The following is a 14737-nucleotide window of genomic DNA, read 5'->3' on the forward strand; positions in this document are numbered from 1 at the left end:
TGTTATCTGGACAAAGAAATTTGAGCATGTTATTCAGGAGGAGAATGGTACAGTACAGGGTCAGCAAACGAGGGCCCAGGGACTGTATCTGGCCAACGACCTAGTCTTGTAAATCAAGTTTTATTTGAACATAGTCATGCCCAATTGTTATAGCAGAGTTTAGTTGCCTTAACACGCTGTATGCCCCACAGAACCAAAGATGTTTAGTATCCGGCTCTTCACAGAAAAAGTTTTCTGACCTCTGGTATAGAGAAGAAGGTAATATCGGAAGAAACACTATATATTCAAGGAATTACAAAAGTTCAATATAACAAAATATAAAATGTAAAGCAGAGAAAGAGTTTTGAGCCTGGAATCCTAAATAGGACACATGAAGATTGTTTATGTTAGGTTAAGGTGCTTGTGTTTTATTCTTTCTGTCGTGGAGAACAGGCTAGAGTTTGAAGGAGCAGAGTGATGTGGTCAGATTTTAGCAAGACTGCTCTGGCTGCATTGCGGGGATGTTTTAGAAATGCGAGATAGCAGATGAAAGACCAGTGAAGAAGCGAGACGTTGTGAGGACCTGAAGCAGGGCAAAGGAAAGGGACAAACAGGAGGGGCCCTACAGAAGCTCTTTAGTAGGCGTAATTAGCAAGATTTGCTGAAACTTATCTATCTTCATTCTGAAATGTGTCTGCAAATTTTTGACACTCCTCCCTTCCGAAGGGGGAACCTAATTACCCTTTCCTTGAATGTAGACCAAACCTAGGGACTCCTTTCTAACCAACAGAATGTGACAGAAGTGATGGTATATGGCTTCCCAGACCATGTCATAAAGGGCATAGCTCCCACCTGTTCATCTTTGCCCTACAGGAAGCCAGCCACCATACCCTAATACTTAAGCAGCCCTACGATAGTTGCATGGGAAGAAGAACTGAGGCCTCCCAGAAACAGCCAGCACCGATTTGCCAGCAACGTGAGTGAGCTACCTGGGAACCACTGAAGCCTTCAGTTGACTTCAGGCCTGGCCAACATCGTAACTACAACCTCCTGAAAGATCCTTAACCAGAATCCTTCAGACAGAATGCTTTCATATTCCTCACTCAAAGAAACTGTGAGAGAAATAAATGTTTATTGCTACTTTCAGCCACTGATTGTGGGGATCATTATTACATAATAATGGATAATTAATATATCATCATTGCTTGGAATGAGAAATGCAAGAGGATGAAAAAAAATGGGGGGAAAAGTGCTATGTGCTACATTAACCATGCCAATTTTGAAAGTCCTTAGGAAGAGCCATGTTGAGTAGAACTTCCATGTTCTCCCCTATTCAGATGCCTGCAAGAGGTCGGAGATTCAACCAGCATTCCTGCAGTAACTATATGTTCTAACAGACAATTTCCAAACTCGCTTCAATTCCATTTTCATTTTAGTGAGATATCTTCATTCATAGCAAGCTGTTTGCCCTTACTCTTTGCTGCTATGCCCACTGGTGTATAACATCTCATGGGTCAGCAAATAACTGTTTTAAAAATGAAACATTTCAAAAAGAAAAGACCTTGCAAAAATAAGACTTCCAGCCTCCTGGCTTATTATTCAAACTCGGTGGTAGAGAAACAAGCTCTCAACCAGTAACTACTGTACCTGGAAGCTAGAAACAGTTGCCACTGAGAGTCAGACTATAGACACTAGACACTATCAGTGAGTCATAAGAATGCAAACTCCAGGATTTGATAATATTTTCCTTAGATACTCTAAACGTATTCAAAGGTGACATCCTCAAGCTGGAATCTGCTTGGATGTGTGCAATAGACAAAGCCAGTGAGGTTGGTGAAGTGTCCAAATGTACACATACTAAAGACAGGAAATGCCCTATGCTGTTGTATTCCTAGGCTCAGCTTCTAACTTCTAGCATAAATATGTTCCTTGGGCCATACTTGAATGTCAGCAGAATTGCTCTCTGCCACAGCCGAGCGCACTGGAAAAACATACATAGTTAAATATTTATGTATCAACAAGGAACATCTACAGAAACTAGACTCACTCTAGTTCATAGGAGATTAAATTTGGAAATCATGAGCAAGAGAAACAGGTACAGTATCTCAAATACCATCATGGCCTCAAGAAAATATAAACGTTAAATACTAATTTTGAAAATAGTAAACACTTATAGTCCTTAAAACTTGGACACATGTAGCTCTTTGTGTTTAAATGTTTAACAAACATTTAAGAAGTCACCACTATTCGGGAGGGTATACATAGCTCAGTGGTAGAATGTGTGCTTAGCATGCATAAGGTCCTGGGTTCAATCTCGAGGACCTCCATCAAAATAAACAAATAAATATACCTAATTACCTCTCCCTCCCCCCAAAATACACTCAATTAATTAAAAAAAAAAAAGTAACCACTATTGATGAAGTTTCAGGGTGGGCACTGAAGGCATGAGGTTGATAACCCCAATGATTTCCCAGGAGTTGTTGGTGATCTCAACAAATTAACATGTTCTTTTCCTATTATTTAAGGGGACTAAATATTTCATGTTCACAAAATTAAATACACACACACACATACACACAATTTCAAAGAAAAACTGAGTCATTCCTCTCTGTGTCAGACATGATGAGTTCTGTTGTACCCTTATACCCACAGACTGTTCTGCCAAGTTTAGAGCAATAACCATATGCCACCTCACATGTTTTAAAACTTTGCTTGCATTCTCTTCCTGCACCAGTATAATTTTTCCTTTTTCAGTCTGATTTTCTCTTCCTCGAAGAAGATCATTCTAAGAATATCATTACTGAATTATTGAAAGATCTTTTCATCTTGTATAAAAGATTAAGCCTATTCTGTGGCTTTCAAGGGTGTGGCTGGTGAGCAGGAGTTCACTTACTTAGTAGACCCAAAAGTTAGTGTGTCCTTTAGATACTGAGTACAGAATGGAAATTAATTTCTCACCATAGTGGGCGATAGATGTGGTCAGCAAGGGGAACGTGTGCCTGACTTTAATTGGTCGTCGTCAAAAAAAGAACATAGAAATCTTACTATCCAAAATTAGATGATGCTTAGAGACTATTTTATCCTAAGAACTGCCATTGAATTAGAACAGGACCATTCCATCTGACTTTAATTTTCCTGGTAAAACAACAGAAAAATATTCCTGAGGTCCTTGTGAAGCTTTGAAGGATGTACCCCAAGCAGCTAAGTAGGGGGCTCACCAGCTTGTCCAGAAGGGATGGAATTGACAGCTCCCTAATCTGTTCAGACAGAACTCCTATGAGAGTAAATCATAAAAAGGACGCAGCATATACTCAAGGGGGCATGTCTCTGTTACAACCCACTCCCTTCTCCTGACATCCAACAATACACACATAGCACTGCATAGAATTTTGACTGGATTGTAAAATGGCTTACAGTCCAAATCCACAGATAGCAAATAGCAGAGGCAATCATCCCTAATAGCCTTCAGACATGCCAAATGGGAAGTTCTTTCACAGAGACCTACATGAGAATGATTAAAGAAAAAAAATTTGCGTTCTGACAGAATTGTTTTTATCATTGTATATCCAATTTCCTCTAAAAGACTCTCTTGAGGTACTTTTTGAAGACTAGAGGAAAATGAACAAAGGGTTCTTGTGGTTTATTAGAGAAAAACATATTTAAAAGATCTCAAAAGCAAGAGGGAGTTTTCACATTTGAAGTATAATAGGGATTGAAAAACAAAACCTCTGTGATATTCACAGATTGTCCAAGGATTTGTATCTGTTTTAATCCCAGGACAAGGCAAATTTTAAGATTCACAATCAAGAGTTTCTTGGGTATTATAAATCATAAAGTTTATTATTATTCCTATTTTGTCTTTGCTACCCATATTTGCATCATAACTATGCACCTTACAAAGATACCTATTTTCAGAAAAACAGACGCTGGTGGAACTGGTTATTTTTAAAAGTACTTCATGTTCTGGAGAGGTGCTATGACTTGCTCTCAATTCACGTGAAGAAAGAACACGTGTGTGGAAAAGTGTTTGCTCTCTGTTCTGAAATAAGTTGTTAGACGCTACATGTTGTAACTCCTGACAGGGACAAAGCGCTGAAGGAAACTTGCAAGGACTTAGGTCATAACTCAAACAGGGATCCTTGCGTTATGCTCTGAGACTGTAAGGTTACAGTAGGCTCACATGAGCAATCCTATCTGTTGTCACAAATCAATGAATAATGCTTTTGTTAATTGTTTGTTGAGTCTTACTTTTGGTTGCACCCGGAACTTCAGCTTTGGAATGATTCTGAGACAGAAAACAGCACCACACCCTCCTTAGGTCATAACTGCTTTCAAACCAGATCTCTGGAGCATTATTTATATATAAGTAGACATTACTTATTAGCCTCATTAGCAATGAAGTAATCATATATGTCATCCAAAGTTAAACATGATATGCTTTTGGCTTTTTGTCAGTTTGAGATGAGTTGAGAAATCTTGGCATTTATCTAAAATGTTTTGCATGCTATAAGATATTGTATTTTTCTTTGTACTACACTCCCTTATGTCCACAGGCACAATAAATGGACTCTTCTGGAACAGAATATATGAAAATAGAAGAGGAGTAGACTAAGGGATTATCAAAGAGGATTGCATAAAATGGGTTAGGTGGATTGATGCCCACCTTAACATTTAATTTTGTTTCAGGAAGTCTTAAGTGGGTACGAACTGGTCAGCATATTTAAGTCTAGAAGAGGAAAGCCTACTATGACATGACCAGATAAGCAAAATGGTAAGAGCTGGTTATCAAAAGAGGTAAAGACAAAGAAGTAGCAAGACTGGATGGAAGATGTATCTCTAGCAACACTGTACTGGGAAGAGTTGCCTTGCTCCAATTATTCAATGATATTTGTCAAATACCAGCCATTTGCAAAGCACTGTACTAGGTACTAATGCCTTAAACTTCAGGTTATAAGGAGGGGGAAAGAAAGCCATTATTAAACACTTGTTTATACCCATCATTTAACTTGACAGCAACCATACAAGGTGAATACTGACATTCTCTTTCGCCATAGGTTCAGAGAAATTAGATAGTTTGTTGTAGATCAGACCCCTACATAAAACAATCCATTTGGGACTTGTGATTTGAATAAGTTCTCCAAATATCCACACAATTTATCAACGAAGCAAATGCACAAATATTATATAAAAGAACCAACTTTTGTATCCAAAATTTAATAGCACCTTGTTTTTTTCAGCCACAGATGGATTTGTGCATCGAATGATGCAAAGATAAAAATATTATGTAATATTGAGTATGTTCACTGTTTTGTATTTCCATTTTTATGGTAAATGTGAAATTCATGGTAGGAACAACAGATCATATATGCAAATTCATAAATGTGTTCATTGATTCCACAAAGGAATTCACTATCTAACTTAAGCCCCATTGTGTTTGAAGCTTTATCCACCCACTACTAGGATGTTCGGAAAATTTCAGAGATAGCTAAGTTATCTTGGCCATAGAATGAACTTTCTCAAGACTTTCCCTGGGATTGATGTTAAACCGTTCAGCTTTGAGTAAGGAAGTAAGAAGATTTATGCAAATAGTACTGAGTCAGGTAGAAGAGGGACATCTGCCTCTAAATCATGAAATCGTTCTGTTCCATGGGTCTAAAGCTGGCCTGTGCTCTGGATGTAACTTGTCTCATTTAACATTTGGTCACATGCCAATCCCTGTTGGCAACTGGCTAAGGGTGAACCAGTTCCTGGTAGGGACTGTCACAACTCGGACTGCCTTCCCATGTCATTCTGGACAATGGGAAACTCAGGGGGATTGCCTTTGGCCATCTTGTGTCTAGATATGCCACAACACCTGCCTTCATTTGTTCAGGCTGCTGTAAGAAAATACCATAAACTGGATGTCTTCTAAACAGAAATTTGTTTCTCACAGTTCTGTAGGCTGGAAGTCCAACATCAGGGTGACTGCATGGTGAGAGCCCTCTTCCAGTTGCAAACCACTGACTTGTCATTAAGCCCTCACATGGTAGAAAGAACTAGGGAGCTTGGCCTGTCACTCAACTCCCAAAGACCCCACGTCCTCAATATCATCATCTTGAGGGTGAGATTTTAACATATAAATTTGGAGGAGATACAGACACTCAGACCATAGCAACACCCATCCTGTTCTGTAGCTAAAACACCAGGACAACATGTGGGACTTTGCTCAGAAGCTTGATATCTACTTCGTCTCCATCTAGGAAATGGGACATAGATTCTTCTAAGTTTCTGGTCCCCCAATTTAAGGAAGATACTATGTACCTTTATATTCCCCTTCAGACTTAACCTGTGGGTAAAGGTGGCTGTAGGGGAGGGGAGGTAGGATGTCTTCTTCTCTGTATAGAATATTCTGCTTCTCCCCTTCCCCAAACAGAAGCTATTTTGTATCCTATGGGGAAGGAGGGAGACATACTGGCCATCGCTGACCCAGGTCCTTTGAGCTTAAAGGGTAAAATCTGCCACCTCTGATCTCTTGTCTATTCTGACAACTCCATCCCCAGGCTCACAGCAATGGTGCCTCTAAAAACAAAATCAAAGAGGCAAAAGTCATAGGGTCAAAGGGATTGTTTGAGAGAAAAATAAATACCTGGAATCAAATTATACTTCTACCATAGTTTGTCTCTAGAAACTAAATGATTATACTCAATCAGTAAGGCAGATATTAATGAATTTTAAACACAATTTTAAACTGGGGTTACTTTATCCAGGCACCTGGATAGAAAAAGAAATATTCGGTCAGTCACCCAGATGTTTCCAGATATTTAGTACTGTATATACAATAAAAATGCCTGCATCTGTTTCCATTCTGGGGGCTATTTGAGGGACTGTGTATACCAATTATACAGAATAGGTTATTTTAAATTTTGAAACCAGTGTAGAAATTAACAGTATTCTTAAAGAAATCAGTAGGAAAAAATAACAACTGTGAGAAATTTTTAAAAAATAGAGAGAGAAACTTATTTTTCTCTTCTGCAATTCATTCTACCTGAGGGAATGGCTAGCTGCATTTTTAACTTGGCTGTGATATTTGATTTAATATGTTAATTTTATAAAGACAAATTAGATGCTGGAGCTTCTCCTATGAATTGAAACTACTTCTGCATGTTTAAGTTCTTGTGATTATTTTAGGTGTAAGAATCAGAAAATGTCCAAAAATACACAAATTTTCTATTCACTTGTTTCATTTTTATTAAATTGGATTCTCCAAAAATGCCTGATACTACATCAGCCTCAAATAGGTCACATATCAGAGAAAGTCAATAATGCCTTGATGATCTAATCGTTTACATCCTAAAATTTCTGCAAACTTCTTGTGTAGTAAATATTTTGACAAACACACATATTTTTGGTTTTATGAAAACTGCAATCTTCTTAGGGGGCAGAGTATTTTTCAAGGCAAAAAGTGGTTTATGTCATAATCAATTACTCAGCTACAGCTTTAAAATGGTTATTTATAAATTGCTTAACAGGGTTGCCTTGTTTAATGGTTATTTTCATTATTTATTAGGTTAATGTTGTAAACACAGTATTGATCCAAAGGGCAATGCTTTTCATAAAATATGTCTACCCATAAAATGGAGCAATAAAAGTTGAAATATAAAAACTCCTAGATTTCATAATCCCTTTAGAAACATGTGTAAACTTGGGTATTTCTGAGTTATAGACATGAAGGACAACTTAAATATTAGAGGCACATATTGTCAAATAGTCATCATTAGGGGCAATTATCCTATTGAACATGTTTTAATTCTGCACTTCAGCAAAATACTTTCGTTTAGAACATTCTGTTTAATTAAATATTTTTATTTATGCAAAGGATATATTGAATTACAACATTTGAAATTACTTTGCCCCACACTCTTAACTGTGTGAATGCTGAGACTCAGAGACTGAAAATCTTGCCTAAAGCATCATAATGTGTAATTAATTTAAGATTTTTCCCCTCTATACACATCCTGTTATTCCTAACCACACACAATTTGATGAAATTTTTAACTTTTTTTAAATTTTAATGGTAAGTTATTACAATATTTCTCTTCCTTCAAGTAGTTTCATTCTAACATAATTTGTTTACAAATCACTGTAGAAGTATTATAATAAATACATATGCATTTATCTGGTCTCTGAGGGATTCCAAATCCTTATAAAATTTGAATCATATTGAAAATGTCTCTTGCATAGACTTTGTTCTTTCTTTTCCCACTGTTAACTTAGTGCCAATCCTCTTAATTTCATGTCTACATACTGCAGTGGTCACCTAACTGGTCTCTCTCTCCAATCAATACTGCACACTACTGCTAGAGTTATGGCCATTTCCCTGCTGTAAAACATTCACTTCTTAGTGCTTGGAATAAATGACCAATTACTTAGCCTACATATAAAGTTCCCCATCAGAGGACCGCAACCTATATTTCAACCTCCTCCCTCTACCTCCCCGCTCACATGCAGCTATCTATTTGCAGTTCCTCATGTTTGCCTGGTATGTTCCTCCAATTCTATCAGTCTTGCATCAAGATTTCTCTTTCATCTCAAATGATCTAACAGGTTCAGAATTCAGACTTCTTCTCACCTTCCTACAAACCAGTCACAGATATCACTGTTCAGCATTCGTCTTCTCTCCTGTACTGTCACAAGGTTCTTTAAACGTCAGTCATCGCACACATGACAAGTCTTCTACTAAGTCTGTTCATGTACAGCTGTCTCCTTTCCTAGAATAATGACACGCAGAGGCAAGAGAAAAATTCTACTTTGTTTCTGTTAGTCTATAGTGTCTTCAACAATAAGCATATGTCAATTAAATTGGTTTTGTCAGGCAGTTAGATAGGAATGGGCACCAGGCAAGGGGAGTGGACGGGGGTGGGGTAACAATCAAGAAGACAGTGGTACACCTGTGCTCAAAATAAGCGGCTTCAAAGAATTTTACTTTCTTTAAATGACTACCAACAACAACAAAAATGGCTAGAACGAGACACTGCGAATGTGCAGTAGAGAGAAGGACCCAATCTAACAAAACTCAGTGCTCGTTATAATGTAATGAGCACTGAGGTTTAGCACCCCCATCACGATGGGGTTTTCATCATAGGTAAGAACATGTGCAAAGGAGACGGGCATAACAAAGCACTCAAGGGGTGTGAGCCATCAAATAATCACGAAAACGCCCCTAAGCCAGAATATAAGACAGAAAAAACAAAGGAGGGTGGGACCATTATGCTTTCTTAGGTCAGCCTGCCTTCAGTTCTTGAAGATCAACTTTGCTAACTTTTGCTTTACTAATAAAACCCTTTGTTTACCCAATGCTCTCATCTCCTGTCTAAATTCTTATCTTTTGGGTAAGACAAAAACCAATACTTCTCCCCTCCTTGGGGTAACAGTTTGACTGAAAACTTGGGTGACTTTTAAATAAGTTACATTATGTATATTTTTGCCTCCTTAAAATGCTACAATGTATAATTAATTTTTTTAGATGATTCAGGGAAAAATTCACTGACATCATTGTATTCACTGTACATTGTATAAATGTAATGGGAACCACTAAGGCATGTCAAGTTCTGTGTCTCTAGAGTAACTGGCTACAATCTGCAGAAATTTGATTCAGAAAGTTCTGTATCCTCTGACTCTTTCCGCCAGCAGCCTTATTTTAATCAATTGCTTGCAGGTAAGCCTGAAGGTGTCTCTCTCTCCTACAGAATAAACATCAAGGTCTTTGTAGCAGCAGTTTGTTTATGAGAATTACTGCCCTTTCTGGCTGATGGATGTTCCTGAAATGCTGTATATATTGGCGCCAGAGAATTAAATGTTTTCTCCATGAGAAATAAAAAACAACTTGTTAAAGTACAGGCAAGAAAAGTTGAAAGTTGGCTTTTGATAGTCCCATTTCTCACTGGGATGGATGCTCTTATTTTCAGAGTGCAGTGGAGACTGGACCAAGGGCTAGTGTTCCCAGGAGTGAGAGATAATTATATCGCAGCACAACCCATTCCCTCACGCCCCTTTATGTGCACAGAAATCGAGTGGAACTTCTTTCTGGTGGTCGACACCCTCAGCCCAGTAGCCTCACTGTTACTGAAACAGATATTATTTCACTGCTGTTCGTTGGTTGAAAGGTTATGGGGCATTAGGTCACCGGAGCCCTCAAGGGAGGTAAAACAGAGCCAGGGTGAAAACGCAATGCCAGCTGAGGGAATGGTGATTTGATTTCCTATGGGAATTTCCAACTTCGTTCCATGCCTCTGCATCCTGCCCTCCCCAAAGTTATAACTTCTGGATTCAATAATAGCCACTGTTCATTTCTTTTTGGCTTTCCCTGTACTGTTCCAAGAAGCTCGGTGTTTCCAAGCGGATGTCTCTTTCTCCTAAGAAAGTTACGAGATGTACTGATTTCATCTGAGCTGAGTAGGGCAACAGTATTTTTGCTTTAGGCTTTTGGGTTTTCCTACACAATTTGTATTTAAGACCTCTTTTCAGAATTTTCCTCATGAACAAAACTTATTCCGGGATTTTTTGGGAGCCTGTGAAGCATATGCACAGAGGGAAAGAGGGGAGCCCGTTTTTTCTCCTCCTACATTTCCTGCTGGCGCTCAGCTCGGGCTTGGCTGCCAGAAGGAAATGTTTTTCAGAGCAGTTTGTATATGGTCACTGCTTTGAGGTCAGCTACTGCCTCTCTGCTGCTTTGAAGAAATGCTTTCTGTGTAAATGATTACAAGCCCAGAATTCTAGAATTTTGTTCTGGTTCTGCTTTTATTGGCAGCACATAGAGAACTTAAATAAGTCACTAATAGTCAAGTTTCAGTTTCCTTCTTTGTCAAGTGGAGATGATCTCTGGCCCCAGGACATTAATGTAAAAATCAACTGAGACTGGGAAAGAAAAACATGGAAATCTCTAACACCCCAAATATAATAATGAGATAATTTATGTGACCGTACTTTGTAAACTCTAAAGGGACATATAAGAGTAATTGTGCTTTTTGATGAAAACTGCTCCCTGAGAGTCCCAAGGACACAGGCTAACCATCAAGGCCAGAAAGAGCAATGCTGCACGTTTAACTGCTACCTCTCCGTCCTTGCTCTGCTACACTCCCGTCCTGCCTGCCCTTCCAGAAGGCTTCCTCCTTGTCATGGCTCAGCCAGTTTTGTGTCTGCAGCCATAAAAATCAAGCCTCTGATACCTTACACGCCAATACTTCGATTCAGGAAATGCAGGACCATTCCTGGAAGCGCATGCTAAATATTTTTACTGCCCTCATTCTCTGGGACTCAGAAGCCCTCATGTCATTTGGAGGGATGTGTTTCAGAAAGAAAGTGGTTACTGAAAGCTCACATGGCACATAGGTAAGTGAGGGGAAGAAAAACATCACCTTCCTATAGCTCCCTGGTTGGAGTACCCATTCTTTTTTTTTTTTTTTCCTTTTTTCTTTTGGAAAATTACATTGTGAAAAAATCTGTGAAGGCTTGATGTTCATCTTGCCCTTTCTGTCTAAAAAAGCTTCGTGGGTATGGGGAGCCTGATACTGTCCTGGCAAATTTTCACCTGAAGTGATATGGCTGACTCCCTGCCATGGAGCAGTGCTAAGGCAATGCCAACAGATCAAACAAATAAAAACTTTGTCATAGGGAAGAACAAATGAGACTCCATATTAGATCTGTTCCTTTAGCCCTAACCCTGGGCTCCGTTTCCTGTGCTTAGTCACGCTGGTTCTGCACCTTCTGTAAGAGAATGTTGCCTATGGCCTGAAATACACAGAATGCCCATCCTCAAGGGTCTGATCTTAAGGTATAACACTTAAGGGTATGACCCTTAAGGTATAACATTTTTCCATTCATATAGAGATAAGAAGTTGCAGAACAGAGGATACCATTTGTCTTGTTGGAGGTTTACTGGAACATCGTGATGGCTGCAAGAACAAAGGATTCCCACACCAAGAAGTTTGCAACAACCAACCACACCCTCTTTCCTTTTAGTATAAAAGGAGCCTGAATTCTGACTTGAGGAAGATGGCTCTCCAGGACATTAGTCTGCTGGCCTTCTGAATAAAGTTGTTATTCCTTGCCCCAACACCTCATCTCATGATGTATTGGCCTGGCATGTGACCAGCACAATGAATTTGGACTCAGTAACACTTTGAGGTGGATACTGTCTCATCTGTTTCCCAATTTTACATCAAAATTGTTGTTTATACCAGGCAAGTCCCAAGAACATGCATCTGATTTTCTTCTGTTGTATTTTGTTTTAATATACCTTATTTTTAAAGAGCAGTTTTAGGTTCACAGGAAAACTGAGCAGAAGATAAAGAGATTTCCCAGCTATCCACTGCCTCCACACATTGCCAGTCCCTCCTTTATCAACATCCTCCACCAGAAAGGTACATTTGTCACAACTGATGGGTTTACACAGACATTTCATTATCACCTAAATTCCATAGTTCACATTGGGGCTCACTCTTGGTGTTGTACATTCTATGGGTTTTGACAAATGTATAATGATACATACCTACCATTAGAGTATCACACAGCATAGTTTCACTGCCCTAAAAATATCTGTGCTCGGCCCACTCATCCCTTCCTCCCTCCTAACCCATGGAAACCACTGATCTTTTTACTGTCTCTATAGTTTTTTTTTCCTTTTCCAGAATATAGTTTCTTTTCCAGTTATATAGTTGGAATCATGCAGCATGTAGCCTTTTCAGACTGGATTCTTACTTAGTAATATGTACTTAAGATTTTATCTTGTCTTTTCATGGCTTGATAAATCATTTCTTATCAGTGCTGAATAATATTTCATTGTCTGGATGAAGCACAGTTTATTTAACCATTCACCTACTAAAGAACATCTTGGTTGCTTCTAAATTTTGGAAATTGTGAAATTATACTTATGCCATTTTGTTAATTGCTTTCTGGTTGTTTTTGTAGTCCTTCTTTGTTTCTCTGCTCTTCTCTTGCTCTCTTCCCTTGTGATTTAATGACTATCTTTAGTGTAATGTTTGGATTCCTCTCAATTTTTTTCAGTATCTATTATAGGTTTTGGACTGTGGTTACTATAGGGTTTATATATAGAGTGACTGCTATATTTTAAATTGATAATCTCTTAAGCTAGAACACATTCTAACAGCTACATTTTTACTCCCTCAACACATTTTATGTTTTTAACATCATATTAAACATCTCTTTATTTTGTGTATCCCTTATTGTAGATACAGATGATTTTACTATGTTTGTCTTTCTCCCCGCTACTAGTTCTGCAAATGCTTGATTTAATACCTTTACTATATGTTTATATTTACCTGACATACCTTTAGCAAGATTGACAATTAAAGAAAAGGACTCAAATAAATAAAATAAGAAATGAAAGAAGAGACGTTACAACTGACACCACAGAAATACAAAGGATCATAAGAGACTATCATAGACAATTACACACCAATAAATTGAACAACTTAGAAGAAATGGATAAATTCCTAGAAATATATAACCTACAAAGGCTGAATCATAAAAAAATTTAAAAATCTGAACAAATTATTAATAAGTAAATTGAATCAATAATCAAAAAACTCTCAACAAACGAAAGTCCAAAACTAGATGATTTCACTGATGAATTCTACCAAACTTTTAGACAAAGAATTGACACCAAGTCTTCTCAAACTTTTCCAAAAATAACAGAAGAGGAGCAAACAACTTCAAATTCATTTCACCAGGTCAGCATTATCCAGATACTAAAACCAGACAAGGAAACCACAAGAAAAAAATTACAGGTCAATATTCATGATGAACATAGATGCAGATATCTTCAACAAATTATTAAAAAAATTGACTTAATATAAAACGAATCACTTACCATAATCAAGTAGGATTTATTCCAGAGATGCAAGAATTGTTCAGCATCTATAAAAATAAACATCATATTCACAAAATGAACACATACGAATGGCCAATAGGCACATGAAAAAATGTTAATTATTGCTAATTATCAGAGAAATGCTAATCAAAACTAAAATGAGGTTATCACCTCACATCAGTCAAAATGGCCATCATTCAAAAGTCCACAAACAATCAACGCTGGAGAGGGCATGGAGAAAAGGGAACCCTCCTACACTGCTGGTGGGAATGCAGTTTGGTGCAGCCATTGTGGAAAACAGTATGGGGACTCCTCAAAAGACTGAAAATAGACTTACCATATGATCCAGCAATCCCACCCCTGGGCATAAATCCAGAGGGAACCTTAATTCAAAAAGATACCTGCACCCCAATGTTCATAGCAGCACTATTTACAATAGTCAAGACATGGAAACAACCTAAATGCCCATCAACAGATGACTGGATAAAGAAGTTATGGTATATTTATACAATGGAATATTACTCAGTCATAAAAAATAATAAAATGATGCCATTTGCAGCAACATGGATGGCCCTGGAGAATGTCATTCTAAGTGAAGTAAGCCAGAAAGAGAAAGAAAAATACCATATGATATCACTCATATGTGGAATCTAAAAAAAAAAAAAAGATAAATGAACTTATTTATTAAAAAGAAACAGACTCACAGACATAGAAAACAGAAACAGACTCACAGATAAAGAAAACAAACTTAGGGTTACCGAGGGGAAGGAGTTGGGAAGGAATAAATTGGGAGTTCAAGATTTGCAGATACTGACTGGTATATATAAAATAGATAAACAAGTTTATACTGTATAGTACAGGGAATTATATTTGATATCTTGTAGTAGCTCA

The 14737-nt window shown here is 37.9% G+C and overlaps 1 long non-coding RNA gene across 7 annotated transcripts in view; it reads right to left on the reverse strand.

The window, feature by feature from the left end:
• Positions 1-14737, reverse strand: part of LOC105073195 (uncharacterized) — a 731725-nt gene that overhangs the window by 320220 nt on the left and 396768 nt on the right. For all 7 annotated transcript variants that reach the window (XR_012506244.1, XR_012506239.1, XR_835673.3 and 4 more), the window contains exon 3: positions 13847-13893. This is a non-coding gene — a long non-coding RNA (uncharacterized LOC105073195). The remainder of the gene's footprint in view (positions 1-13846; positions 13894-14737) is intronic.

Source organism: Camelus bactrianus, chromosome 1 (genome assembly GCF_048773025.1).
Source record: "Camelus bactrianus isolate YW-2024 breed Bactrian camel chromosome 1, ASM4877302v1, whole genome shotgun sequence".
Classification (NCBI taxonomy): domain Eukaryota; kingdom Metazoa; phylum Chordata; class Mammalia; order Artiodactyla; family Camelidae; genus Camelus; species Camelus bactrianus.